General features: G+C 45.6%; 1 protein-coding gene and 1 non-coding gene across 2 annotated transcripts in view; both read right to left on the bottom strand.

The window, feature by feature from the left end:
• GPR176 (G protein-coupled receptor 176) overlaps nucleotides 1-25,032 on the bottom strand; it is a 98,570-nt gene that overhangs the window by 49,134 nt on the left and 24,404 nt on the right. The window lies entirely within an intron of this gene.
• LOC132224454 (U1 spliceosomal RNA) lies at nucleotides 14,818-14,977 on the bottom strand. The gene has a single exon (XR_009450682.1). It is a non-coding gene; the product is annotated as a U1 spliceosomal RNA (small nuclear RNA).

Here is a 25,032-nt window from a genome sequence, read left to right as displayed (position 1 = left end):
CAGGTCCACTTATATGTCAATTTTTTTTTAAGTAAATACCTATACTGTTTTCAATCTGTGGCTGGGAGTCTGCTGATGCAGAGTGCTGTCTGTGTGCATGATCTATTCCATTTTATATAGAGGACTTGTGCTTCTGGATCCTGGATACTCAGAGAGAATTTAAGTTTTAAAGGAGTCAAAAGTTCTATGGGGGTTTTCAACTGAATGGGGAGGTGACCCCTAACCCCCACACTGTTCAGGGACCAAGTGTATATTAATAGGTAGTATAAAGGATTAAAAAGACCACTGGATCAAGTGTCGGCAAACAGAGTCTCATACAATCCACCACTCTATAAGCTTGGTCAAATCCTGACTCAATTTCTTCACATATAAAATGAGATTATAATGCTAATTCTCTTAACTCAATGGGTCTGTTGAAAAAATAAAATGAGGTAACATGTAAAAATATCCTGAAAACTAAAGTATGATTTCAAAAATGGTCTCATTATCATATTGCTCGTCTCAAAAAAGTTTCTCACACGTACACATGCAATCTTCAAGTGTCATCAACTGATTTATCTGGTATGTACTTTCTGCAAATATTTTATCAATTCTATATTCCTCCCAAAGTTTAACTTTTTTAAAGAGTATTTTTTTTTTAAAAAAAAAGGAATAGTCCTGGACAGTGGAATAAAAATAAGTGCTTCAGTTTTCAAATACACTTATGACCCCTTTATGGTCCTACTAACATACATTTAAAATTGATATTAAACATGTAAAGTAAGTAATAGATGCCACACTCCATTAAGGGAGAATTGCAGGAACCTCTTTCCCTTTGAACTTAGGAAATCTCATTACTAGCACTTTCTTCAGCAAGGAAGTTCAAACCCAATAAAACTGAATTTCACACACCTCTCTCTCATATTCTAGAATCCTATTAGATCAGTGTGGACTGCAGTTCTCAAAATGGTGTTCTACCATCTGTTTAGTGCTTGAGATATAATGTTAATTATGTTTACGTTCATGTTAATGATATTTATACTTTAATTTCTATTGCTATTATTATAGAATGGCCTATCAAGTCTCTCATCAAAACTAGCATATTTTACTAACTTACATTCTGGTGGGAAATTTTTGCGGTTGCCAGGTAGATCCTCTAACAATAAATGGACCACAGTATTTTTTGTTCCCCTCAGGTAGTCTGAGAATGGGGGACTGGAGGAATAATTATTTCTTTTCCTTTTTTATAAAATAAGGCAGATATGTTTTATTTGTTTATCCTCACTAAAGGGTATGATTTACTAATTTGAGACAGAGAGGAAGGGAAAGAGAGAGAGAAACATTGATGTGAGAGAGAAACATCGACCAGTTGCCTCCCATACGTGTCCCGACCGGGGATCAAACCCACAACTTTTCATTGTACAGGACTACGCTCCAACCAACTGAGCCACCCAGCCAGAGCAACAATTATTTCTTCAATTCACAAATAGAGTCATATTTTCCAATTCTAGAGCTTGACTGCCTTATCTGTTTGATTTGATTTGATCCTATTTTTCTTGTGTATGTGTGTGTGTTGTTGTTGTTATTGTTGTTGTTTTGTTAATCCTCACCTGAGGATACTTTCCCATGGGTTTTAGAGAGAGTGGACGGAAGGGGAGAGACAGAGAGAGAGAAGCATAGATGTGAGAGCAACACATCATTCGGTTGCCTCCCGCACGTGCCCTGACCAGGGCCAGGGATTGAGCCTACAACCAAGGAACATACCCTTGACCAGAATCAAACCAGGTACCCTTCAGTCTAAGGGCCAACACTCTATCCACTGAGGCAAACTGGCTAGTGCTATTCTATTTCTCTTAATAAAACAAAAGTCTCACAAGAAAACCCAATGACTGAGAACACCTAACACCCATCTCTGTGTTGGTCCTCAGTGCTATTTATATTCTCTCTTTTTATTTTTTAGTTTGTTGTCTCATTAGGCCTGGAGATATCTCTTTTATCAAAGTTACTATTGCCAAGAAACATAAAAACAAGGTAAAGAACAAAAGCTAACACAGAATAGGTTTATCTTCTCCCCTCACTCCATCCACACAGATATCCTATCTAATAAAACAGAAACATGGTAATTGGCGTACGACCGCTACCCTTTTCATTGGCTAATCAGCGAGATATGCAAATTAGTCAACAGCCAAGATGGCGGCTAATTTGCATATGTCAGCCCCAAGCCTCAGACTGAGGCTTTAGGCTGGGGCCTGGGCGGAGCCATCCAGCAATCATTGATGGCAGCAGCGGAGGGGAACCAGGCGGATCCAGCCAGCTATGCTTGATGGCAGCAGCCGCAGGAAGCTGGGGGTGTTCTGGCCCAAGCCTAAAGCCTCCGCCAGAAGCTTTAGGCTTGGGCCGGTCCAGCCAGCCAGGGATCCTTGATGGCAGTTGCAGCGGGGAACTGGGGCGGAGCCAGCCAGCGATCCCTGGTGGCGGGGAGCTGGGGGTGCCCCAGTCCAGGCCTAAAGCCTTGGCCAGAGGCTTTAGGCTTGGGCCTGGGAGGAGCCAGCCAGCGATTGTTGATGGCGGGGAGCATGGGGAGGGTCCGGCCCAGGCCTAACGCCTCAGCCAGAGGCTTTAGGCTTGGACTGGGGCGGAGCCAGCCAGCGATAGTTTATGGCGGCTTTGGCGGGGAACCTGGGCAGAGCCAGCCAGCGATTGGCGGCGGGGAGCTGGTGGTGCCCAGGTCCAGGCCTAAAGCCTCAGAGGCTTTAGGCTTGGGCCGGGGAGGAGCCAGCCAGCGATCATGAGCCAGCGATCGCTGATGGCCGAGGCGGCTGCAGGGAGCTGGGGGTGCCTCAGCCCAGGCCTAAACCCTCGGCCTGAGGCCTTAGGCCAGGGCCAGGCGGAGCCAGCCAGTGATCATTGATGGCAGAGGTGGCAGTGGGGGAGCTGGGGGTGCCCAGGTCCAGGCCTAAAGCCTCAGCCTGAGGCATTAGGCCTGGGCCAGGGAGGAGCCAGCCAGCGATCTTGATGGCGGGGAGCATGGGGGGAGGGGGTCCGGCCCAGGCCTAACACCTCAGCCAGAGGCTTTAGGCTTGGACCCGGACGGAGCCAGCAAGCGATCCTCATGGCGGCTTTGGCAGGGAACCGGGGGGGGAGCCAGTCAGTGATGGTGGCGGGGAGCTGGGGGTGCCCCGGTCCAGGTCTAAAGCCTCGGCCTGAGCCTTTAGGCCGGGGCCGGGGTGGAGCCAGCCAGCGATCAGCGGCAGGGAGCTGGGGGGGCGGGGGGCGCCGGCCCAGGCCCAGGCCTAACACCTCAACCAGAGGCTTTAGGCTTGGGCCGGGGAGGAGCCAGCCAGGGATCATTGATGGCTGCAGCGGCGGGAAATCAGGGCGGAGCCAGCCAGCGGTCCTTGATGGCTGTGGCAGCTGCTGTGGGGAGCTGGGGGTGCCCCGGCCCAGGCCTAAAACCTCGGCCTGAGGCTTTAGGTTTGGGCCGGGGAGGAGCCAGCCAGCGATCATTGAGCCAGCGATCATTGATGACGGCCCAGGCCTAACACCTCAGCCTGAGGCTTTAAGCTTGGGCCAAGGAGGAGCCAGCCAGCAATCGTTGATGGTGGCAGCGGTGGGGAGCTGGGGGTGACCCGGCCCAGAGCTAATAACTCGCCAGAGGCTTTAGGCCCCGGCAGGGGCCATACTGGCAATTGGTGTGAACTACAGAGGAAACACCTTTTCTGACTGCTGATTGGCTAAGCTCCCTGTGGTCACTGGTAATATTCTTAGTAACTTGGGTAATGAGAGTCCAAATAGGTGATCTAGGGTTTTTTTACTACACTCCTGGAGAAAAAAAGGAAGGTCTGCTGCTGGAGGGTTAAGAAATGCCATATCCTGCCCTAGCTGGTTTGGCTCAGTGGGTAATACCTCGGCCTGCCCAACACAGATTCTGGGTTCAATTCTGACCAAGGGCATGTACCTAGGTTGCAGGTTCCTCCCTGGCCCGGGCCCAAGTCAGGGCTCATGCAGGAGGCAACCAATCAAAGTGTTCCTCTCACTTTGATGTTTCTCTCTGTCTTTCCCTTTCCCTTCCACATTCTCTAAAAATCAATGGAAACATATCCTCAGGTGAGGAGAAGGAAGGAAGAAGGAACGAAGGAACGAAGGAACGAAGGAAGGAAGGAAGGAAGGAAGGAAGATGGAAGGATGGAAGGATGGATGGATGGATTTTTTCATGGTAAAGGGACTGGAGTCCATGTTGATGAAAACATCTTGGTGGCTACCATGACTGGCAGTGGCTGCAACAGTGCAGTGATGGGGCTGCGACCTTCCCCTGATCAGCCTGGTTGACTCCCACAAAGGGAGGCCAGACTGTGGCTTAGGCCCACTCCCCAAGGGGAGCAGGGAGCAGGTAGTTGGACATCCCCTAGGGCTCCCAGTATGTGATAGGGGGCAAGCTGGACTGAGGGACAACCCCCCCCCCCCGCCAGTGCACAAATTTTTGTGCACCGGGCCTCTAGTATTCAAATAAACATCCCTAAACATCCCTAAACACTCACTTATGATCATGTTCACCCAAATCCAAATGCAGAAAAACACAACAGATGCCCCATTAAATGTAAGCAAATACTTTTCTAAATATCATTGCCCTTTACCAAATTATCATCCACCTATGAACTAAGTTATAGGTGTACTGAACCCAGCCTCCTGGTTCCCAAATCCATACTCTTTCCACTACACATGCAGTATTTCCTGATAGAGGTGTTCAAAAAAGTTAAACAGGAGTATTTTCCTTCATTACAAATATTTCTTGCCTTTAATTAAGAAACCACTTTAAAGATCATTGGATAATAAAGCTCACCATTAAACCAAAGAAAAGAAAGACAAAAGTAAATGACTAAAGTGAGTTAGAGAAGACTGGCTAGCGTGCTGACGGGCTATCCTTTGAAGTTCTGTGAGCAGAACACTCAAGAAATCCCTGTGTTTTGGCTCTGAGGACACAGTCCTTCCTGAGTGTCACAAATAGGGGAAAATGAGAACAGGCATTGCTGGACATACATGTATGTGGCTATGCCTGAAAGGTGGTCCACCTTGTTGAGATTAGAGAGATTATTGAGTACTGTAATGGTGGCACCATGGTACCCTAAGCATCATATTTAATGGAAGAAAACTAGAGGACAGAGGGAATCAACCTGTAATCTCAGAGACCCTCTGGCACTTCCTCACTTTAAAAATGAAGAAAGTGAGACCTTAAAAGGTTAAGTGATTCGCCCAAGACCACAAAGCAGGTTAGAGGCAGAGCTAAAACTAAATCCCAATTTCTTAGCTCTCTGTCCAGTGCTGAAAGCTTGAACAATTATGGGAATGCTTCATGGAAAAGCCCACCAACCTCTTTCTGTGATGTTGGATGAATATAGTCACAGAAGCAACACTGATTTTTAGTTGCACATAAAGCAACTTTTTTTTTAACCCTTCCCCGAGGATATTTTTTTACATTGATTTTTTAAAATATTTTTTTATTGATTTCAGAGAGGAAGGGAGAGGGAGAGAGAGCTAGACACATCAATGATGAGAGAGAATCACTGATAGGCTGCCTCCTGCAAGCCCCATACTGGGGATCGAGCCTGCAACCCCAGCATGTGCTCTTGACCAGAATTGAACCCAGGACCCTTCAGTCCACAGGCCTACGCTCTATCCACTGAGCCAAACCAGCTAGGACTCCATTGATTTTTAAAGAGAGTGGAAGAGAGAGAGGGAAAGACAGAGAGAAATACTGATGTGAGAAAACACACTGATTGGTTGCCTCCTGTATAAGCCCTGACCAGGGCCTGAGCCGGGGAGAAGCCTGCCACCAAGGTACATGCCCTTGACTGGAATCAAACTGGGACCCTTGGGTCCTCTCTATCCACTGAGCCAAACCAGTTAGGACACACATAAAGCAACTTTAGCCCTCAGATCTATTGAAATCTCAGTTAATTTCACCACATTTCACATCTTTGTTATATATCTAAAATTGTACTCTCTTTTTACACTCTCATCCCCACATTGTTCAAGACTTTCTCTTCCTGACCTTGTTCTCCTTAATCCCTTTCCTTTTCTTACCTCTTACTGTACCCTCTGGAACTTCTATTCCATGGGTAGGACCAACACTTGACAATAGCCTGCCTACTTGAAAGACTATTCCCTGCTGCCTTGGGCCTTAACTAAAACCTGCTTCTCTACTGGATACTGTTCACTCTCCTATGCACTTCACCTGGGAATTGGGTCATTAGATTCCTCACTCCCCATTCCTACACCTAGGATACTGCCTTCCATATTTATGTAAACCTTGGCTCCTTTAAAGCTCATATCATCTAAAAAAAAAAAAAAAGCTCATATCATCTGGCTATACTTCCTTTTACTCCATCTTTGTTTCTGTAATCTGCAAGACTCCAGGTAACTCCTTATTCACTGAAGGTTTTAGCACCTGACTCACAGTCCTTACCATTATCTAGGATAATTTCAAAGTGCCATCCAGGTGACCAGACCCACAATTCTTGTACCCATCAACTCCAATGAACCTGAATTTCTCTTTGCTTCACTCAGTCACACAGTGAATACCCTCAACTTAATCATCACTCATAACTTCTTTGGCTCTGGCCATTGTGGCTCATTTGGTTCGGCATCATTCCGTGAACCGAAAGGTTGCCAGTTCGATTCCTAGTCAGGGCACATGCCTGGGTTGCAGGCTCAATCTCGGGTAAGTGGTATGCAGGAGGCAGTGGATCTGTTTCTTTTTCTCCCTCTCTCTGCCTCTCTCTCTAAAAATTAAGAAAAAAAAACTTCTCTGACTAGGAAATCTTAAACTCTGACCACAGTGACTTTAAGGAAGAAAATTAACTCTCTACTTTTTCACCTTCCATACACTTCTGGATAATCTACCCCTACTACTCTTGAAACTATTTTCTCTCAATTCATGAATCCATTTTTATTTGCCAATCCAATGGACACTGTTGTAGTCTTTCTCTGCTGGGCTTGATGTCAGCGGTCACTCCCACCTGAAAACTCTCCACTCCCTTTGTTTCTGGGCCACTTCATTGCCATAGTTCTCCCACATCTGGGACCATTCCTTCACTGTCTACTTCACAAGAACTCCTCTTTAACTTGCTTTTTAAAATGCTCTCTCAACATACTCTCATTAGGTGAACTTATCCACACTCTCATGGTTTGGTCATTTACTCTGAGGACTTCTACATTTATACCCACAAGCTTTAGATTCTTGTATCTAACTGGGTATTCCACAGGCACTTCAACTTGTACCCAACATAATACCTTCAGCGGTTCTCAACCTATGGGTCGCGACCATCGGGAAACACATATAGCATGTCAGATATTTACATGACAATTCATAACAGTAGCAAAATTACAGTTATGAAGTAGCAAGGAAAATAATTTTATGGTTGGGGGTCACAACATGAGGAACTGTATTAAAGGATCATGGCATTAGGAAGGTTGAGAACCACCTCTTATACACCCTACTTTATCCCACCTACTTCTCCCCCTGAACTCCATCTCTCTATTGATGGCACCACCACAGATCTAGAGACCTCAGCATCATCTTCAACTCTATCTTAACCCAACCTTCATCTCCATATCTGGTCAGTCATCATGTCCTAACAATCACAGCACTTATATTCCTTGCATTTGCCACCAGCTCATCACCATACCCTCATTATATCTTACCTAGAATTCTACAACAGCCTCATAATCGGTCTTCCTGCTTCTAAGTGTATCCCATTAAGTCCATCCTTCAAATAGCAACAGAATGATCTTACTAAAATATAAACCTGCACTTGTTTCTGCCCTGTTTAAAACCACTCTGTGGCTCCCTGAGACTCAGAGGACAAATACCAAGCCTCTATACTAGAGGCTTTGTGGGATCCAGCCTACAGCCTCACCTTTCACCTTTCACTCTCTGCCTTGTAATTTATGCACAGGCACTCTGAACTACTTGTGATTTCCATGTTCCAAGGTGTGCCTCTCACTGGCATATCTCCAGCATTACACTTAGCACAATGAATACCTTTGTTTATATTTCTGTCTTTCCCAAAAGACTATGCGCTGATTCCCTAAGGTAAAGGACTATATCTTGTTTATCTATTTACTTCTGGCATCTAACAAAATGGTTGGCATAGTTAGTACTCAGTTAATGTGGAAGAGCAAATAGACAAACTTAGAAACTTCCTATTAAAAAGTATGACATAAGCTACTATGTCAATAGGGTTCTTAGGCAATCCACCATTCAAATGGTCTAGCAGCAATTTGGCAGTGTGGGAGAAAAGTGTTTTTTATTCTTATACTAGAGGCTCGGTGCACAAAATTCATGCACGGGGGTGGCGGGGGGGAGGCGGTTTCCCTCAGCCCGGCCTGCACCCTCTCTAATCTGGAACCCCTTGGGGGATGTCCGACTGCTGGTTCAGGCCCAATCCCACAGGCCTAAACCGGCAGTTGGACATCCCTCTCACAATCCGGGACTACTGGCTCCTAACCACTCGCCTGCCTGCCTGCCTGCCTGATTGCCCCTAACTTCTTCTGCCTGCCAGCCTGATCGCTCCCTAACCACTCCCTTACCAGCCTGATTGATGCCTAACTGCTCCCCTGCTGGCCTGATTGCCCCCAACTGCCCTCCCCTGCTGGCCTGTTTGCCCCCAACTGCCCTCCCCTGCCGGTCCAATCGTCCCCAACTGCCCTCCCCTGCAGGCCTGGTCGCCCCCAACTGCCCTCCCCTGCAGGCCTGGTCGCCCCCAACTGCCCTCCCCTGCAGGCCTGGTTGTCCCCAACTGCCTCCCCTTTCAGCCATCTTGTGATGACATGAGGGCGGCCATCTTGTGGTGGCCATCCTGTGATGATGTCGAGTGAGGGCATCACGCCACCTAGGCTTTTCTTATATAGGATGCCTTGCAAACTTGAAATGCAAACTTGATTACGATTTCTCATGGCATTCCTGTTATCTATACTAATAAAAGCCTAGGTGACCATCATGCCCTCACATCATCACAAGATGGCCACCACAAGATGGCTGCCACAAGATAGCCGGCAGGGGAGGGCAGTTGTGGGCAATCAGGCCAGCAGGAGAGGGCAGTTAGGGGCAATTGGGCCTGCAGGGGAAGACAGTTGGGTGGGACCAGGCCTGCAGGGGAGGGCAGTTGGGGGCAATACGGCCGGCAGGGGAGGGCAGTTGGGGACAATCGGGCCAGCAGGGGAACAATGAGGCATCAATCAGGCCAGCAGGGGAGTGGTTAGGGGGTGATCAGGCTGGCAGGCAGAAGCAGTTAGGGGCAATTAGACAGGCAGGCAAGTGGTTAGGAGCCAGCGGTCCCAGAATGTGAGAGGGATGTCCGACTACCAGTTTAGTCCCGTGGGATCGGGCCTAAATGGGCAGTCGGACATCCCCCGAGGGGTCCCAGATTGGAGAGGGTGCAGGCTGGGCTGAGGGACATTCCCCCCCGCCCCCGCCCATGCACGAATTTCATGCACCGGGCCTCTAGTGTTCTTAATGATTTAATAGTGCTGTATTCCATACTTACCACGCTCTTAAAAACAATACTTGGTGCAGCTGGTCCCTGCTAACATATTTTGACACCTTGATGTGTTGCTGTTTGTTAATAAAATTTGCACTTATGCCCTGGCTTTTTTGGCTCAGTGGATAGAGCATCAGCCTGTGGACTGAAGGGTTGCTGGTTCGATTCTGGTCAGGGGCAGGTACCTCGGTTGCAGGCTCAATCCTGGGCCTAGATCAGGGTGTGTGCGGGAGGCAATCAGCTGATGTGTCTCTCTCATGTCAATGTTTCTCTCTCTGTGTCTCTCTTCCTCCCTTTCACTTTCTCTAAAAATCAATGGAAAAATATTCTCAGGTGAGGTGAGGATTAAGAAAAATAACAACAAAAAGGAAATTTGCACTTTTCACTGTTATTAATGTGTTACCTTTTATCCCCAGTTCACACAAATGAATGAATGATTCAAAAGTGTTCAGTAAGACATAAATGTATAATGAAAATAGCAACAAAAATACTAGAACTCAATATTTTAAATATAAACAATGAACCTCATTCTAGTCCAAGAATGTGAATATATAAGGGAAATGATTTCACACAAGTGAAGGAAATCCAATCAACTGCCAAGGGATATCTAAGATTTTTATTATATTAGACAATTAGTCCATATTTAAGTGTGTTTCTGTCATAAGCCCTCATCAAAAAGCAGCTTGAAGCAGCCAAAGCTTTCACATCATTTTCAAACTGAATTTCAAAAACTGCATAGTAGCCTCCCTATCAAACTTCCTAAGTTTTTCCAAAACAAATATAAAATAATCTTTTCCCATATGAAATTGGCTTATTTTCTCACTAAGGTAAGAAAACAGACCAAAATTACAGAAGCATTACTCCAAGTTGCATTCCTCATATAAAACAAATAAAGATTACTCTACAAAAAGCCTCATAAAACCAGCTACCAGGTTAATAACAAATAAAATGGTGGGCATTGCACATCAATGGTATGCAATGTGGAAGAATAATTACAATCATATGTGCAGTAGCATGTGGTTTGTTTTACAGTAAGTGAAATCAATGATGCACAGAGTAAGCATATCAGTTAGCCTAGAATGGAACATTATCAGAGGGGAAAGTACTTAAAAACTCTGTTCTATCATCAAAAATCCAATCTAAAGACAAGGTTTTTCTTTTTTTCTTTTTTCTTTTTTTTAAATATATTTTATTGATTTTTTTACAGAGAGAAAGGGAGAAGGATAGAGAGTTAGAAACATCAATGAGAGCGAAACATCGATCAGCTGCCTCCTGCACACCCCCTACCAGGGATGTGCCCGCAACCAAGGTACATGCCCTTGACCGGAATCGAACCTGGGACCCCTCAGTCCGCAGGCCGACGCTCCATCCACTGAGCCAAACCGGTCAGGGCAAGGTTTTTCTTTAATTAACTTTCTTTTTGGAAGCTATTATGAAAATTAGAAAAGGTGCATTAGGATCTGTACTGATATGGTCACAGTGAGTAAAAGAAAATCTGCCTTTATGCCAAAACACACACTGCTTTATTCACTACAATGGATGACACAATATACCTCCTAATTTTAATCCAGCGCTGCAAAAACATAGTTTAAAATATGACAGAATCAAATCACTGCAGCTAAGTATTTGTTTTCTCAACATGCTCTTCAAAGAAATGGGCAGAGCGCCTTGGATGGATTGTTCCCCTGAGAAATACTCTGACTGCCAAGATGTTCCTGCAAAGTACTGAAATGAGGGATGAGACCAAAGCATTCCTGTTCCGCACAGATAATGCCAGGAAGGAGCAGCGCCATGGTTTCAAGTGGCATATGTCAGCAATGTAATTATCCTGATTTTCTTGATCCTCTCATTCAGGATCAAAACATGTTTCTGTTGCATACTGAGAAAAAACTATAGAAAATCTTTGTGAAGACTAAATGGCAAGTTTGAAGGAGATATGATTGTAAAATTGTGGGCATAGCATCTGATGCAACACTGACCATCTCTTCAAGTGAGAAATCACACCATTATTTCTGGACATAAGTTCAATCTAAATTTAAATTCTCCAGGAACTTCCCAAACTGACAGACTAATCACACATTTGCTGCCACTCCTAATGGACTAATTATAAAGAAGTACTTTCTATTTTAGTAAAATAAGGAGAAAGGAAAAAAGCAGTCATGCCCTTGGGGCTCATCCCCCTTAAGACAAGGGAGTCACACTAATGCTGGCTCCTGACTGCTCCTTTTTCTTTTTTAATCCTCACCCGAGGATATTTTTTCCATTGATTTTTAGAGAGTGAAAGGGAGAGGAAGAGATAGACCAGTGGTTCTCAACCTTCTGGCCCTTTAAATACAGTTCCTCATGTTGTGACCCAACCATAAAATTATTTTCGTTGCTACTTCATAACTGTAATGTTGCTACTGTTATGAATCGTAATGTATATATCTGATATGCAGGATGGTCTTAGGCGACCCCTGTGAAAGGGTCAGTCGTTCGACCACCAAAGGGGTCGCGACCCACAGGTTGAGAACCGCTGAGATAGACAGAAACACCGAGGTACATGCCCTTGGCCGGAATCGAACCCAGGACCCTTCAGTCCACAGGCCAACACTACCCACTGAGTCAAACCAGCTGCAGGGGTGGGCAAACTTTTTGACTCGAGGGCCACAATGGGTTCTTAAACTGGACCGGAGGGCTGGAACAAAAGCATGGATGGAGTGTTTGTGTGAATTAATATAAATTCAAAGTAAACATCATTACATAAAAGGGTACGGTCTTTTTTTTTTTTTTTAGTTTTATTCATTTCAAACGGGCCGGCCCAGGCTGTAGTTTGCCCACGGCTGAGCTAGGGCCTAACTGCTCTGACTTTTGAAGTAAACCTTATTCCACACTGGGCTGTAGTGTGGATTAATAATCCCTGATTGCTGCTAGGCACTGCTCGAGGTAGAACAATGTTTGTCAGGTTTCTATATCTTGGTGTCCTATAACTTCCAACAAAGCAAGTCTAACAGAGATGGAAATCTCTCTGTATCTAAAATATCCAACTCTATAAAGTTGAACTGTCTATTGGCTTAGATGTTAATTACCATGTATAAGGATCATGTATAAGGACCACCTAACAAGCAGTTTCCCAAAGTTGTATTTGACTTTATATAACAGAGACCCAACTACAAGAGCTTAAACTAAGAAAGGTTGGTTTTTTTGTTGGTTTTTTTTTTGTTTTGTTTTTTCATGTAACCTGAGGTCTAAAAGAAGATTGGAACAGTTGCTCAAAGTCATCAAGGCAAGGACCCAGACATCTAGCTTCCTACTCTGCCAATCTGAGCATGTGGCTTGTGTCCTCATAATTTTAAGATGGTCATTCCATCCCTAGGCATGCACTAATTGACTAGGCGGAAAGGGCCAGGGCCCAGGGCAAAGGCAAGCCACAGCTTTGTCTGTCCCTTTTCACTGGAAAAAATGGCATTCCCAGAGCTCCACCCAGGAAACTTCCACTTACAACTCGCTGGTGAGACCCAGGTTAACATGGATACCCTTAGTTGCAAGGGATTTCCATTGATTTTTAGAAAGTGAAAGGGAGAGGGAGAGATAGTCTCTAAGGTGTTTTTATCTGGCATACTGTTGCCCTAGACAAAATAAGGGTCCTTTAAATAAGGAATAATAAGAGGATGTGTACTAAGTAGGGAACAAGCAGTAGCTGCTACATGATCAAGGACATTTTAGTTTTTGCTCAAACTTCACAAGTCAAAGCCATTGACTCAAACTTCAAACTACCTACTAACTACAGGGTTTTTCTTCCCTCTAACAAACAGTTCTAAGTTCCTGATTCTTCCCTATCAAACCTACTCTTCCTGACTAACCTGTTACCGGCTTCCCCAAAGGATTGACCAGTCTAGGAAACATCACTTTAGTAACAACTACACAGAGCATTTGAAAAGAAGACATAGAGTCACCGCATCCTCTGAGGGAATTAACAAACCCTCTAGCACTTGCTCTGTTTGTTGAATGTTTTCCTGCTAATTGCACAGTAAAAATGTGTGTGTGTTCTTTTATAAACCAGGGTGGTCTCCAAAGCAAATCAGGTAAAGGGGGTAAGGAGGAACAGAGAAATCAAAATAAAACTAAACCCCTCCCCCACTGCCTTGCTCCTTGGCAGCTGCTCCAGCCCATTAACTAAATCACTTGTAAGTCTCCAAAGTAATTTAGAGACAAGTCTTCCAATTCATTAACTGTGGCACAATTATCACAGGACTTGATAATTACACCACACCTGTCCTCACAGGCACTGAGGGCAGTCCCCTGGCCTAGCTTATTTCAGCCAAGGACTGCCCCTCTCATCTAAAAGGTAAGCGCTCAGTGAGGTAGAACAAGACACAGAGGAAAGACACAATTTCTCCAAATCTCAGGCTGAACAGACAATTCAAAGCAATAACCCTGCTCTCACAGGGAAACACTACACAATATATCCTTAGAAATGGGAACATTATATTTTATCTGCCAAGAACGGTAAGACTCAGCAGAGAATTTGCAGGGCTACTTCCTTCCTACTGGGAGGCAGCCCAAGGAGAAATGGCAAGACCTGGGGGCTTGTTAGAGCCTGGCCATGCCCAAATCAGTCACTTCACCCCCGACCCCCAATCTTAATTTTCACATCTATAATATGACAGCATTGGACTAAATTATAAATGTCTGTGTTGTTTTCCCCTAACAATGAGCCAGATGGCTAGAAACTTAGATCTAAGTGTGGAGGCCGAATGATTTCTGAAGATTCGGAGTTGAGAAAAGCCACACTTGGCACACAGATACTAGCGACAAGGCATGAGCCAAGGGCACAAAAAGTGTTTACTCAGACTAATCTTTTTGTCAACTATAATGCAAATGTCCAGTTTTCATAACACAATGTTAGCAGAACATTGCAACCACCTTCAGCTGTAACAGCTAACTGACCTGGACCCGGTAACAGCAGCCTGTTACATAATGGTGAACCTTGGGAAGGGGCTTTGTCCTTACTGGCCTACCAGATTGTGTGGTACCTTAATTTAAAGGGGAAAATGAGGCTCCAAACCTTCCCTAGGCTGACCTCCAAGACCAGACAGGCTGCATTTGTTCCAATGGGACCTAGGTTACACCCCAAGGGAACTCTGAGGTTATTTCCTTAAAGTCTATGAGTCTAAACCAGTGATTCCCAAACTTTATTATGCTTATGAATCACCTGGGAAACCCATTAAATATGCAAACTCCTAAGTCCCATTCCAGAGACTCTGGTTCAGTAGGTTTGGGGTACATCATAAGAATGGGTATTTAATTTATTTTCTTAAGGGAGACTGCAAATGCAGTTCCCCACTACCGTAAATTATGCAGTTGAGTTTCCCTCATTTGGGGAAATCACAGGGGTCAGCACATCCAGAGTGCAATGAATAAGCCTCGCTCTGTGAAAACCACCTTGTAATCATGGTATCTCCCCTCCAGGTAAGTATAGAAATAGGTACTTTAAAGTAATACCAGAAGATGACTGTGATATTGGTAACCCAAAATCCATACTTGGAGACACACAGTCATTCCAAAGCAGCTGTGTGGGCTCCTCATACTAGAAAAGGGCCTGGGTTTTCTTCATTTGGCTCAAAATAACAGTCAAGAATTAAAATTCAAACCAGTATGATGAATATGTAGGTCCTTGCTCCTCAGGAAGATGGAGAAGGCCTGGGCAAGAACGGAGCAATGCACACTCCAGACAAACAGGTGAATGGTCCTCAATCCACCTTTGCTGGAATGATGATGCTGAGTAAGGAAGCAGCATCATTACGTACTGTGTGAGAATGAATAATTTATTCAACAGGTAAACAAATAAGAGGGCAGAGGATCTGGAGGGCCTGCAACCCCATGCAGAACTTATGCAGCGTCTTACAGTTACCTTCAAAAAGAAGTCTGTCTCCTTTCCTTCTGTTTTTGCTTATCTAAAGCTTTTGAGTTTCCTGAGAACTTACGTTTCTAGAGAAAAATCTCACCCCCACAAACACACCAACTATTTATGAGTAAGCCTGGCTCAGTGATTTTAAATAGAAAACATGAGGCTCTTTATCAAGAATCTTAAATTCTCTTCCAAAGGAACATGTATATCATCTTTCTTTCTGAGCTCTACCTCAGGAGCCTCGACCCTTATTAAGGATATAGGCCACAATTCTCTGACAAGATTTCAGTTGCCAGAAGCTTCTCTACTCTGTAAGCTTCTAACTCATTAACTATTTTTAATATTTTTTTATTTTAAATTACAGTTTTATTTTAAATTAAATTATGTTGAATAGTTGACATAGTATACATTTCAGGTGGACAATATAATGGTTAGACATTTACATAACTTACGAAGTGATCTTCGTAACTCTAGTACCCACCTGACACCATACATAGTTATTACAATACTAGAGGCTCAGTGCACAAAAATTTGTGCACTCGGGGGGAGGGGTTCCCTCAGCCCGGCCTATGCCCTCTTGCAGTCTGGGACCCCTCGGAGGATGTCCACCTGCCAGCGTAGGCCCGCTCCCTGGGGGATCGGGCCGAAGCTGGCAGTCAGACATCCCTCTGGCAGCCTGGCAGCCCTTGGGGGATTTCCACTTGCCAGCGGGGAGCAGGCCTAAGCTGCAGTCGGACATCCTTAGCACTGCTGAGGAGGCGGGAGAGGATCCCACCACCACCACTGTACTGGCAGCCATCAGCCTGGCTTGTGGCTGAGCAGAGCTCCCCCTGTGGGAGTGCATTGACCACCAGGGGGCAGCTCCTGCATTGAGTGTCTGCCCCCTGGTGGTCAGTATGTCTCATAGTGACCAGTCATCCCCAGTTGTTCTGCTGTTAGGGTCAGTTTGCATATTACCCTATTATTATATAGGATAGAGGCCTGGTGCATGGGTGGGGGCCGGCTGGTTTGCCCTGAAGGTGTCCCAGATCAGGGTGGGGGTCCTGCTGGTGTGCCTGGCCAGCCTGGGTGAGGGGCTGATGGGTGTTTGCAGGCTGGTCACACCCCCTTCAGGGTGGGGGTCCTCACTGGGATGCCTGGCCAACCTGGGTGAGGGGCTGATGGGTGTTTGCAGGCTGGTCACACCCCCTTCAGGGTGGGGTCCCCACTGGGGTGCCTGGCCAGCCTGGGTGAGGGACTGATGGCTGTTTTCAGGCTGGTCAAGCCCCCTCCAGTGGGGACCCTCACCCCATGGAAGTTTGGCCAGTCTGGGTGAGGAGCTGAGGGCCGTTTTCAGGCTGGCCAAGCCCCCCCGGTGATGGAAGCTCCCAGCCTCTCCTTTTTTTCTCTTTCTTTTTTTTTTATTTTGGGATTTATTCACCTTCTATAATTGAAACTTTGTAGCCTTGAGAGGAACTCAGAGCTAGCCAGGGTGGGCGGGAGGGAAGCTTGGCTTCCTCCATCATCAGGGGCAACCCACTCCTGCTCGCTCCAGCTCCGTGGCCACGGCTGGCAGAAAGCAGGTATCTGGGGTTTATTTATCTTCTATAATTGAAACTTTGTTGCTTTGAGTGGAGCTCAGAGCTGGCCTCAGCAGCTGGGAAGCTTGGCTTCCTCCATCACTGGGGCAACCAAGCCTCCTACTCACTCCAGCTCCGTGGTGCCAGCCGCCATCTTGGTTGGGTTAATTTGCATATAGTTGCTCTGATTGGCTGGTGGGCGTGGCTTAAGGCATAGCAAAGGTATGGTCAATTTGCATGTTTGTCTTTAATTAGTGTAGATTATTGAGTATAGTCCCTTGCTGTACTTTACATATCCATGACTGTTTTTACAACTGCAAACTGGAACTCCAACTAAGAGCCTTACCTTCTCTGGTTTTTAAGCCCCACCTGTGGCAACACAGTGCCAATGCTCCTGACTTTGCAAGGTTCAGGGTCCCTGCAACTCCAAGATGGAGGGCTCTATAAAGAGACTGCACTGAAAATTGAAGGAGCTCCTCTGGGAAGGCATTTTCCATTTACATAAAGTTCCAGTTAATGAGAGTTAATTGAGCAAAGACAGGAATTATACAACAGGAGTGAATGGGACACGAAGGAGATGAGCTTCAGTCTCAACCCACTGAGAGAATGTGGAGAGGCTGAGCAAAGAGCTCTTTTGAACTGCAAAGTATGGAATCATATACTCTGATTCTGACTATAAGTTGTACTATTTATTTTATTTTCAAACACATTTAGAGCATTTACTGTGTGTCAGGCACCAGTTAATTTGCTTAGCAAATATTTGTTCATTTTAGCTACAAACACCACACAGACGTGTTCACTACCACTCAAAGGAAACTCCTGACTCTTGCCCTTTACTTCATGAAAAAACAGAAACATAAATCCGCTCCCACCTACTTAATGGCTCCCACCTTGTTAATGGTAAGAAACCTGAACTGGACCTGAGGTCCACCAGAACATGGATGAATTGGGCTTTACCAGACCTCCTCAAGGGCCACAGAATAAATGTGGTACCCTAACGTATGTCCTTCAAATGTACAATCGTGGAATTTGTGGCAGACGATAGAGCCCAAGGGCGAGAAAGCAGTCAGTGTGCTATAGGCCTTCTCTCTCCCTTTTGCTATAGGCCTAATGCTAGAACACTTTTAAATCTTTTCCAGCTATGTAACAATGCTGACAATAAAGAAAGTAAACAAACTCCAAAGCTGGTTTTATTTACGTGTTCAGATATTATACCACCAATTAAGAAATTATCTCCCAGACCCTGAACTCAGTGTCAACAAAAAATAACAAAAACTTCTTACAGAGTAACTGACATGCCTGGAGCATCTCCTGATGCTATTTTTGAACCAAAATAGGCTCTAGCACCAGAATAAGACTGAAATATAGTGCTGATACTCCAGGTAGAAGTTTTAAATCAAAGAGAAAACAACAGTCCACCTGAATAATCTAAGCCATCACGATGGGCAGATTCTCAAGCAACTTGAATTCTGGAATTCAAGCACATAAAAACCATTATTTAATTTTCTTTCCAATTTCCTTTATCAGAAAGCTAATAAAAATATTTATTGAGTACAATAAATGTGCTAACACTGGGCTAGGCGCTACAGAAAATAAAGAATGTATAAAGCACAATCTCTGCCTTTAGGAATGAGAAGATTTACTTAGAGGGAAAAAAGGCCTTCCATGCAAGGGTAACAGCACAAAGAGAGATGAATAAGATTCAAGGTTAAGGAGAACGATTTCTTACAATAAGAAATCATCTTGGGTAGATAAGATAGAGCCAAGCAGAAAACTTACACAAAAATACATAGGCAAAGGGAAATCACTAAGTTAAGTAAAACAATCTGATGAAGTTGTGGTTTGGAAAGCTAGTGGGGTATGGGGAGAAAGGAGAAATTATGAGTTTCTATTTGAACTTAATGCATTTGCCATTGTAGTGGGTTGAACTATGTTCTTTACAGAGGTATGTATGTTCAGTCCTAACCCCCAGCTGTGAATGTGACCTTATTTAGAAATAGGATCTTTGCAGATGTGATCAAGATAAAATGAGGTCACACTGCAGTAGAGTGGGCCCTAAATCCAGTAACTAGTGTCCTTATGAGAAGAGAGGGCACACAGAGAAGAGGCACAGGGAAGAGGGCCATTAAAGACAGAGGCAGAAATTGGAGTGGTGCAGCTACAAACCAAAGAATGTGGGCAGCCACCAGAAAGTAGAAAGTCATGGAACAGATTCCCACTCAGGGACTCCAGAAGGAACCAACCCTTCCAACATCCTGATTTTAGACTTCTGGCCTCCTGAGCGGTGAGAGAATAAATTTCTGTTGTTTTAAACCACTGGGTTGTGGTAGTCTGTTACAGAAGCCCCAAGAAACTAATGTAGTCATGCTCTATGCAGTAAATGTGTGAAAATGGAAAAAAATCAGATATCATTATTTCCTAATTCATTTATTTAAATTATCATTTTATGCCTTTTTTTTAAAAAAAAGAATAGTTTTTAAAGAGAGAAGAAATTAGAGGAGAGAAACAAGGATGTGAGAGCACAATATCGATCAACTGCCTCCTGTACGCCCCCTACTGGGAGCGAGCCCACAACCGGGGCATGTGCCCTGACTGGGAATCAAACCAACAAACTTTGGAGCACAGGACAGCGCCCAACAGAGCCACATCCGCCAGGGCTATGCCTTCTCTTGAAGTGGTTTACAGTTCTCAAATTATATTAATTTACACTGAAAATCTGGTGTATCGAGAATATTGATCTGCCTCTTTTGCTTCTCCTATCAGCTAACACACATATAACTGAAACACACATTAAATTCACCCAGTTGTGAATTACAAGCTTTGACACTACATTAAAACCAATATAGAGACAATGGGCAGTTGGGCCAAGCTTTCAATGGACTGCAATAATTTCCTATTTGTTTTTTAATTCAAAAGAAATAAATTTAATAAATACAGCACTGCCTTTCCCCTCTACCTTCCACATTATACAGGCAGTTTTTAAGGTAGTTTTCAGGAAAAGTGCACTAGGCTAAATAGTCACACACACAAATTCTATATCACAACAAAAACATACAACTCAGTAAAAGTTTATTTTCTATTTTCAGGAAATAATGAGGGTAGTTGAGCACTTAATGATACAGTACGGACAATGGATACATTAAAGCAAAGACTAAAAACCTTAACAATATTTGCCAGTCATTGTGCCATCTGCTTTGTATATATTAGCCCAAATCCTCTCAGCATTATGATACAGTTAAATTATCCTTTTCTCTGCTTCAATTATCAAAAGCTTCAAAAACAAATATAAAAAATGTACAAACAAACAAAACTCTGTAACACCCTTCCTAGGAAACTATCCCATTGAAAAAGAAACTTGAACAAAGATTATTTTTTAATTAAAAGATATTCATCACAGCACTGTTCATCATGACTTAATCAAAACACACCCTCCATGTTGAAAAATATAAGAATTATTAAATAATCAAATACCATATAAATTGATGAAATGGTGCTTTAAAGCATGTTTCATATGAGAAAATGCTCATGTTATATGAATATTTATTCTTTTCTTCACAACTATGTTTTCTAAATTGACTATTTTACAATGAGAAAAGAGTTTTTTCAAAAAATAACAAAAGCTGACCCAAAGACATAATGCTAGCAAGTGGCAGAACCAGGACTTACACCCAGAATGATCTGCTTCTGTAGCCCAGTGGCCCACTACCCAACACTGATCTTATAAAAGTCCTAATTTTATCCCAGGAACATTATCCTCAAAAAAGGAACAAATAGGTCATGATCTAGTACTATTTCACAAAACATGACTATGAGCTTTCATAATTTAAAATATTGCCTCTAGCTCTGGTTGTGGTTTCTTGCTTTTCTGGTGCAACCTATCAAGAGTCAGAGTTCAGTTTGAGTCAAATGTATTATGCTGAAAGGCAACATAAACCAAGAGAGTCACTACCCAGAGACAGACTGGCCAGGAAAGCAGTAAAACGAAGGGAGACCAGAGCTCCCACTCCAGACATTTCAGCTAAAAAGTAATTCATTAACAGTTCCATAGTCCTGGGGGAGAGGAAATTATATCAACTCATGCTAGATCCTTAATGAAAGTGACAATTTTATTCTCTTTTGCATGCTGTTCTCTATAGTCACAGGAATCTAGGACACAATGTAATCCAGGAGGCATAAAACCACACTACAAAGACCAATCCTGTCGAGTAAGACTCCCTCCACGTTCTGCGTGGAGTAGGGTTCGGTATCTGAAAGAGGAGCCGCACAACAAATGAGAGAAAAAGACAGGAGATAATTTTGCAATATTGGGGGACCAGGCGGCCAAGTCCCAAAGGACTTCCCTGTGCTCAGGCCTCACCAAGCTTTTATTGATCTGGGAGGCCCCCATAGCATAGCCCTTAGGCAGGTGACCCCCTAGTAACAAGCAGACTAGCCCATCAGCAAGGATTTACATAATAATAAATGGGGGAGTAGTTTCAGCTACCACTGTCTGGACAAACAGAGGTGGCGCCTAGCTCCGAGCTTTGCTAGGGCTTCAAAGGCACCAAGCCTTCGGGGGGTTTCGGGGAGTTCTCTGTCTATGCTTATCAGATAGTGAAGGCAATAAACAGTTTCCCACACAATCCTATCTAATAAAAGAGAAACATGGTAATTAGCCGTAGACCGCTACCCTTCCCATTGGCTAATCAGGGTGATATGCAAATTAACTGCCAGCCAAGATGGCGGTTGACCGCCAACAAAGATGGCGGTTAATTTGCATACTCGCAATGATGGGAGGCAAAAGGGGAAGGACTGAAGAATGGTGATCGGCAACCCAGGTGGCAGGCAAGAGCTGGGGGGTGGGCAAAGGCCGCCTTTCCCCACCCCCCAGCTGGTGATCGCCATCGGAAAGCGGGGTTGCCCGCTGGCCTGCGGCTGGTGATCGCCATGGCGATAGGGGGGCGGGAGGGCCTGGCGCAGGCCAGGCGGCAACCCGGGTTCTCGTCATGGCGATCAGAGGGCGGGAGGACGGGGCGCAGGCCAGGCGGCAACCCGGGTCCCCGCCATGGCCATCAGAGGGCGGGAGTGCCAGGGCGCAGGCCAGGTGGCAACCACGGACCCCCACCATGGCCACTGGAGGGCGGGAGGGCCGGGCCGCAGGCCAGGAGGCAACCCTGGACTCCGGGAACCTCTCTTAAAGGTTCTCTTAAAGCAGTTGGAGAGGGACCTTGGAGAGCCCCAGGGGGCCCTGGTGCCAGCAAAACTGAGACTTGGGGCAGCTCTCCCCAGGAAGGTCCAGAGAACAGCCATTGCAGCCCGCCCCCACACCAGCGCAAGGCATGGCACACTGGGCCCAAGGACCCACCCCCTCCCAGAGGCCCCTCGCTTGCTCATGCAGCCCTGGTCACATCACCGGAGCAGCGATAAGGCACAGAAAGCACCATGGACAGCCGCTTGCCCCCACCGCATTTGCAAAGACAAGGCTGGAGGGTGTGAGGGCAGGCTCACATCTCCTTCTCCCTCCTTTTGCTCCTCCTCTGGCTGCTTAGCTCGCCCAGCTTCTTATCCAGGCTCCTCTGCAGCTGGGCCCTCTTGGCGGGGTCCAGGGACCCGTCCTTGGCCCCACTGCCGGTGTACAGCACTGCCTCCCGGCTGATTCTCTGCCGGGCATGGGCGTGGGCCCTCTCCCCACAGCCATGGATCTCGGGCAGGCAGTGGCAGAGGCAGTAGGGGTGGCTGCCCTGTGGGCAGAGCTGGCCCAGAGTCACGACGCTGGCCCGGCACTTGGGGAGGCCACAGGTGTTATCAGCCTTCATGGCGGCCGAGACCAGGGCGTTGAAGTCCTCCGTGGAGGGCAGATCCAGGGCTGGGGTCCTTTTGCATCTTTCTTCTTTTTCTTTTCTGGTAACTTCCGCAGTCCCAGTCCTGCGGCCCGTGGGCCCTCCTTGGCTCGCTGCTCCTGCCTGCCCCTCTCCCTCTGCAGTCGCTCCAGGTGCACAGCCCTCAGGTCCAGGCTGCTCGGCTCTTGCCTGGGGGGCTGGAGGGCTCGGGATGGAGAGGGGCTTTGCTGTCAGTCCCTGCCGGGACGGGTGGGACAGGTGGGACTGGTGGAGCCGATTTTTTTTTTGGCCGTGTGCACATAGATTTAATTCTTAAATAATTTATACTCCTCTGAAACAAATAAAAGTCTGCGGCCCCGTGATCGCCATGGCGATCGGAGGGCGGGAGAGCCGGGGCACCCCAGCACCTGACATGCAGAGGTCGGGGGTGAAATGACTTTTCCCAACCACATCTGCAAATATCCCGGGGAAGGCATCACTGAAGAGTTCACAACAACCGTCTTACTTGGCAAGGAAGAAAAAAGTTGGCAATGGAAACAATCCCTTACATCAAAGTTAAGGTCCCTCTGGGTAAAAAAGAATATTTCCAACGTAAAGGAGGGAGCAGGCAAAAATAATAGGTTCTCATGACTTCCACTGAAGATTGAGCATATGACAGAGTCAAAACGAACACACAAATTAAAACAGACAGTGGACATTCAAATGACCTGAATCAACTGTCACTGTTTGTCCCAATAGCAGCAATGCTTATGTGATAATATAGTTTAACAGACATACAAAACAAGTCACATGATAAGATAGGTTCGGCTTCTAAAGTAAATTGAATATGTTCTTTTAAAATTCTAATGTCCTTTCCTCTGACTATAATTCTTAATTTTCCAATCAGAAAATTACCCCAGGTGATCCAGTAACATGTAGAACTCCAGTAACCTAACTTATTTAAAAAAACAAACATCCCAACCATTTTTAAAATATTTAAATTGATATTTTAGGGTTAAAATTATAGAAGATATTTAGATCCAAATATATTTTCTGGATATTTAAATATATATATATATATTTATATTTATATTTATATTTATATATATTTATATATATTTATATATATATATATATGATACATTTTCCCAAAGAACTCTGAATTAGTAGCTTTCCCTCTAACTTTCTTCAAATTGAGAGAATCTATGGAGTTCCCTACACTGCACAAGTTTTAATGAAAGAAAATAAGACTTCTAAGAGCATCAAATACATGTTTTCTTATTTACAAACATATACACTCTTCTCTCTCTCTCTCTCTCTCTCTCTCTCTCTCTCTCTCTCTTTAAAATATATTCTTACTGATTCAGAGAGGAAGGGAGAGAGAGAGAGAGATAGAAACATCAATGATGAGAGAGAATCATTGATCGGCTGCCTCCTACACACCCTGTACTGGGGATCAGGCCAAAACCTGGGCATGTGGCCTGACCAGGAATCAAACTGTGACTTCCTGGTTCATAGGTCGATGCTAAACCACTGAGTCACACCCGCCAGGCTCAATTCTTATTTATAAATTCACTAGAGGCCCGGTGCACAAAAATTTGTGCACTCGGGGGGAAGGGAGGGTCCCTCAGCCTGGCCTGTGCCCTCTCGCAGGCCGGGGCCCCCCGGGAGATAACGACCTGCTGGCTTAGGCCTGCTCCCGGTGGCAGAGGGCAGGCCCAATCCCTAGGTGCAGCCCCTGGTCGGGCTCAAAGCAGGGCCGATTGGGGAATTGGGGCGCCGCCCCCTGTCATGCACAGAGCAGGGCAGATTGGGAGGTTGCGATGCCACCCTCAGTCACGCTCAGGGTAGGGCCGATTGGGGGATTGGGGCACTGCCCCGTCACACTCAAGGCAGGGTCAATGGGGAGGTTGTGGCGCCACCCCCTGTCACGCACAGAGCAGGGCCAATCCGGGGGTTGGGGCGCTGCCCCCTGTCACGCACAGAGCAGAGCCCATCAGGGGGATTGGGGCTCCTTACCCTGTCACGCACAGAGCAGGGCGGATAGGAAGGTTGTGGCCCCGCTCCGTCACACACAGAGCCGCAGGGCGATCAGGGGGTTTGGGCGCTGCCCCCTGTCATGCTGATCCCGCTGCTGGGAGGCCTCGCGGCTCCACTGATCCCGGTGCTGGGAGACTTATTACCCTTTTACTATATAGGATAGAGGCCTGGTGCATGGGTGGGGCTGGCTGGTTTGCCCTGGATCAGGGTGGGGGTCCCCACTGGGG

Source organism: Myotis daubentonii, chromosome 1, assembly GCF_963259705.1.
Source record: "Myotis daubentonii chromosome 1, mMyoDau2.1, whole genome shotgun sequence".
NCBI lineage: Eukaryota > Metazoa > Chordata > Mammalia > Chiroptera > Vespertilionidae > Myotis > Myotis daubentonii.
This window is presented reverse-complemented; position numbering and strand designations above follow the sequence as displayed.